This window comes from Oryzias melastigma, linkage group LG5, assembly GCF_002922805.2.
Source record: "Oryzias melastigma strain HK-1 linkage group LG5, ASM292280v2, whole genome shotgun sequence".
NCBI lineage: Eukaryota > Metazoa > Chordata > Actinopteri > Beloniformes > Adrianichthyidae > Oryzias > Oryzias melastigma.
The window spans coordinates 29,525,760-29,532,002 of record NC_050516.1 but is presented as its reverse complement, the minus strand read 5'-3'; positions in this window follow the sequence as shown (position 1 = coordinate 29,532,002).

Here is a 6,243-nt window from a genome sequence, read left to right as displayed (position 1 = left end):
ATTTTTACATGACCTGCCTTCACAGCTTGAGAAAAAGCGTAAAATAGACATCAGTATATTCTGAATTAAGATATTCTTGATGCTGAAACATCCATTTGCATTTCTTGCCACATTTAGAATATTCCTGTAAGTGAGTTTATTCACACATTCTGAATGGAACACCATCAGCAGCAGAGAAGTCACTTTAAGCTTTATCTGTCATCCCAGACAGGATGTATGTTTTATCTTCTTTTGTTGTTTCTCAAAAATGATGAGTTTGTTCATGTGGCATTTGATGTCAAAATCACCCAGAAGAATTTGGTTGCATGTTTATGGTTGTGGATTGGATTGAAAAAGCTGATGGAGAGCGCCACAAAACCATCAGAAGACACATTTCTGTGCACATGTATTCATGTGTTTTTGTGTAGCAAGCATGCCAAAGTCTTCAAATTATATCAGCTCATCCCATGTCTCAAAGGAGACCTTTTCCAGATAAAGCAATCAGAGAGGAAACTTTATCCTGCAGTAAATACGAGATTATTCGGGATAAAAATTGAACATAAATGTAACATGTATATTTTGCTTGATTTTTTTCTTTACAAGAATTGTTGTCCTCTTGACGCCAAGCAATGCAATTACTGCTTCTGCTAGAAATTTACCTGAATTTCACAAAAACATTAAGCATCAATAGGTTAAAGCTAAATTTTGAACACACTTTTTAGCATTACTTTTGCATTAGTTGAGCATGAGTTAACTCTTAATTAATTGTTTTTAAAGCCTAAGTCCTACTTTATTAAGCATTAGCAAGTAGCTTATATGTGTTGATAATAACACTTTAGTCTTGATTTAAAATAATTACTATAAAGTGTTTATTAATAGTACATTAAGACTTTATTCATTTACAATTAAACATTTAAAATGGAGTATTAAATCATTTACAAACCAGTTGTGTAGAGGTGGTTCTTTAAGTTGTAAACTCATTTACAAAATGTCAATAAATGATTTAAAAAAGGTAAATGTACAATTATACATCCATATTTTTAGACATGTACTCTTAATCTGTTAATTAATCATTTATAAAGACAAATTCCTGTTGTAACTCAAGATAAATTCATGTAGTTATAAAACATTTAGTACTTGTTAATTAACTGTTTTGTGACCTATTCTGAAGTGAGAACTATTTATGCCCTGGAAAGTACAACTAGCTACACTTCCAGGATTTGAGATGAATTCTTCTTTTTTTTGTACAGATGTTTAATTGACACTTGATTATCTTACAAGAAATACAAGGAATCTGTAAAACTTCTCCTGCATTGTTTATTACCAGGTATTAGTCTCTAAGTCACACTGGTCACTTTAAATTGGATTATTTTTAAATGAACCAATACTGACTATGAATCATATCATCAACCACAAATTAGGACATGAATCATATCATTGAAGCATGTTAGTGAAGACTTTAGTAATTGATGCAAACGGCAACCTCTATAACTGATTACCCAACAGTCTTCTGAACATGATGTTAACTTTTATGTCTTTATTCCATTGAATTGAATTTAAATTGTTTATTTCAAGCAATCAAAACAAGTATAGTGCATGTGCAATACAATCAACAGAGGATTAGATCTGTACAAAGATATGTCAGACATAAGATAACTAGGGCTCAAATGATAGATTACTTAAAAGAGAGTGGGAGGAAATGAATGTACATAATCACACTCTGGCACTGTTACCATTTCTTCTACATGAATTATCAATATCTGGTTCAAAACTTCTAATCAGAAATGTATACCTTACCAACACAACTACAGCTTATTAAAAATCACTTAAGTATCAATAGAGCACATGACCATGAAAGTAGACATAACACTACTTCTGAATTTATCATAGCATATGCAGATCAATTAATCAGAATTCAAAAGATCCAATAATTAAAAAGGATCTGGAAAATACAAGCAGATAATTTTTCATTGGGGTTCTGTTTTCTATTCTCATTTACTTCACCTCATCCTCTATTCTTTATTTTTTATTTAGTTATCTGTGCTTCTGTTTGGTGCAGTGTGATTCACATGTTGTTCCTCTTTCCCACTCCCCTCCAACCGAGTGGGAGGGATTTCAGATTTCTGTTGGATCGTCTGTGCTCCTGTTCTTGGCCGTGGACCACGCCTCTGGCTTGTCTTGGCTGTGAACCTCGCCCCCACCAGTCCCCCAGTCCCATTATCTATCTTCCTGTTTTAGAGACCTAAACACTAACAAAGGACCTGCATACATTCACAACTCCAAAGAAACCCTTTTCAATGGTTCCATATTTATTTGTTTTGTTATTATGCATTTAAAATAAATAATTCCAGCGTTTTGTTAAAACTGTGAAGCATAGTTCACAGATTTCTGTTGAATTCTGTCAGAGTCTCAGAGTCTCTGCTTGTTGACAAAGAAGTATTTCCTAAAGGTTTCAGCACTCTGCAGTGAAAATCCTATTTTAGCATCCACATGAGCCATCTGCCTTATCTCCACTGTTAATTGGTTGCAGGCTGACTTCTCTACACAGCTTTCCACCTTTCCACATCTCAGGACATGTGGTTTTATGATTTATGAGGGCTCACACGTCAAGTTCAGGAAAGAAATATTACTCATTTCTTTTGTTTATGATAGAAAACGACTTAAAACATCAACTTTCAACAAGATAACTTCTATTTGTATATACGCTCTGGTGTGTTTATTTTTCCTAGGAGGGTTTAGTGAACCTTTCTCTTTGGTACAGGGAGTCATTTGGACCGAAATTTATCCTCAATAACCCATGAACCTGCTTTACATTACTTGATCCATCCTAATGATACCTGGCTGGTTTGTAAACACACACACACACTTGCACATGTCCTCATTAGTGAGCTTGGTCTCCATGGAAACACTAAACAGATGGCAATATTTTAAAGGAGGTAGGTTTGAAGAATTGACAATCGAGCGTTCCACGAGTACATCTTAGACGACCGTTTGTGTGTGTGTGTCCATGGGGGGTGGGTGTGTGTGCAGAGCTGTGCTTCCTGTGTTGGCTGTGAAGCTCAGGACTCTTGCTGTGAGAGCATTCAGGCTTAACTGTGTCTGGAAAGGCAAGATGGTGCCAGGTCACAGTGACAGGACGTGTCAGCTGCCTGAAGCCTCCCATGCTAGAGGTTGCTCAGTCCTTCACAATATTTAATCAGCTCTCAACTGTATTATTTCATACCAAAGCAGGAAAGCTCTCTGGAGGACTTGTAGAGTTGTATATGTTAAATCCATTCTAAACTTCTAAAAATTTAAATGTTTTTAAACTATTTCAGCACTCTTTGTAGAAGGCGTATTGCTATTTTTTTTCTAGATCAGAAGAATAAAAGTTAAAATGTTTGATTTTTGAATTCCTGTTCATTTCCATGTGAAAGATGTGGAGTCACTACTGTATTTAGGTCATTTTAAAAACAGGATTACCTCCTCTCTGCTTGCTCAGGAGGTAAGCTGGTGACTTTAGCGAACGCCAGCTGGTAAAAATGCCAGAAGCAGAGGTTCACAGCTAGAAATAAAGAAATGTTTGACAATAACGGAATTAGCTGACGTCTTTGTAAATGACCTCATAGATGAGTCCATTATTTAACTCCACGTGTATCACAGGGAGGTGGTCTGGTAGAAAAGAAGGAAGAACAACCTTGATTGACTGGTGGTGCTGAACTCAGAATGCAGGAGTCCAGGATTCTAGTAAAAACCTAAAACTTTAATATATTTAAGCTCTTAAAACCTGCCGCTGTGTGGACTTCCTATTTTGAGATATATAACCACATTAGTTCATTGTGTCTAACTTGGACCATGTGACTACATGTGTAGAGCCAAAATGTTATCTCAGGTCTAAGAGGCTAAAAATGATAAACCACAACTATGGCACAGTTGCTACATAGTACTATAGTACTAAACTGGTTCAAAACATACTTTAATATTTTGTATCAATTGGTAACTTCGACTCTGAGCTAACATAAATTACATCAGGAGTTCCCCAAGGCTCCATTCTGGGGTCACATCTATTTAACATCTACATGCTCCCGCTGGCCCAGGTTATAAAGAATATTAGTTACCATAACTATGCAGATGACACACGGATATAAATTACATTGACACCAGGAGACCGAGGCCCTGTACAGGCTCTTGGTAAATGAATTGAGGACATTGATGACTGGATGTGTCACAACTTACTTCAATTAAGCAAAAAAAAAACCTGAGGTTATTGTCTTTGCGGCTAAAGTAAAATGTTTGATGTCACTACAGAGCTTCAATCTATTCATGTAAAAACTACCAACCAGGCCAGAAACTTGGCCAGTATGTACCAGCCAGAGCTCTCCAGTCATCTGGATCCGGTCTTTTATCAGTTCCTAGTCAGAACTAAACATGGAGAAGCTGCGTTCAGCTTCTATGCACCACAGATCTGGAACAGACTTCCAGACAACTTTAGATCAGCTGAAATACTGTGTTTAAATCCAGGTTGAAGACCCACCTGTTCTCAGCTGCATTTGACTAGTACGTATTCAAAAGTTCAAGTCTGCACTGTTTATCTATGCTTATTTTAAATTGAGTTATTTTTACTTTCTCCTACTTTCTCCTTGCAAGAACTTTGTCCTTGCAAGATGGCAACACTTATCCCTACAAAGCAGAGTGCATCAGAAACTTTGCCCAGACTTATAGACGGGAGAGGATGGAAGGAGCTGCCAGCAGTCCTGACCTCAACATCATTGAACACTTGAGAGATTAGCTTGGGTGTGCGGTTTGTGCCAAAGTGGCTCACGATGGGTGACTTGCCACCAAAGCTGATTAAAGAATGGGATGCCATCCCAGAGAAGTGTGTGACCAGGCTGGTGACCAACATGAGGAGGAGGTGCTGGGCTCTTGTTGCTATACATGGTTCTTCCACAAGCTACTTAGGCACATGTTTGCTAAATAAAATTACTCTTAAATCACAGAAATGACTTCAGTCGTCAATCAAACAATCCACCAAACATCAAGTCCAACTTTAAAGCACAACAGTTTACTTGGCATCAGAAGAGGATTTGTCGAACTTTATGAGCACAATCTCAGATGGTAACGTTTAAGCCATTAAAGATCAGCAGGCCTTTCAGCAGTGACAAATGTGGCGCTGCAAAGTCTTGTCACAAGAAATTAATAACCCACAAATTAGTTATTGCTTTTCATTCAAATATCATGGAGCACGGTTATTTGGAAAATTTTCTTCTGTCATTTCAAATACACAGAAACAAAGATAGTGGATATCAATATACTAGGATGGCAGGATGCTAGCGATGGAACCCAGAAACAACGAATACCGTACCATTCCGGTCAGGAAGACTTCTATTTTTACTGATGACAGCAACGTAGATGATGATGATGGGAAAACTAGACAGGATGATAGATTGGGCAACATCTCTCTGAGAAACTGGAGATTGGTGATTCTGAAGACGCAGATGGAATAAACAGAAAATGGCAGTGGTGTAACTTTCTTGTCTTTCCCTTAGACAACAGAAGAAAGACAAGAAAGTTTCTCCTCCTCATGAAAGACTTTAAGTAGGTCTGCCTGATTTGTAGTTCTCAAAAGAAGTCCATCTCAGTGCAGCTATTAACCAATGTTGTGCAGAATTCAGATATGTGCTTTTAACTCATAAAAGATCAAACTTTTTACTGAAGTTTTGCTTTGCATATAAAATCTGTGTATTCTGGAGGTAGAGTTGATCAAACAAGACATCTTCAGGTCAACAGCTATATAAAAAGCTACAAAGTTTATCATCTATGATCACCTCAGCCATCAATTTATAAATGCAACTAATCTTAATTCAATACATGCTAATTAAGTATTGCTTACTTTAAAAAATGCTATTTTTATTTTTCTTTTATTTTATTTTTTTTTCTTACCATCGTTGTCCTCAACAGTCTTATACTGCTGAGTTTTGTTATTTTAGTTTGGGGTTGGACCTTGGTAGTCTTAGTTTGTGGGCTTTGTTTATTTGTTTTCTTTAGGTAGTTTTGGTTCGGCCGCCATTACCCAGGAGCTGTTGACTCAGACAGTCGACATGGCTGGGTCAGCAGTCTCCATGACTTATTTTATGTTTGGCCAAGGAGCCACCATGGAGAGATAAGAGAGCCAATGTGGATCTGGAGCCCCAGGTTGCAGACCCCTGTCCTAAACATCATCAAAATGAACCTCTTTATAAACTTACAGGCATTAATTTTCCAAACTTTTTTAAGGGAATATTTTTT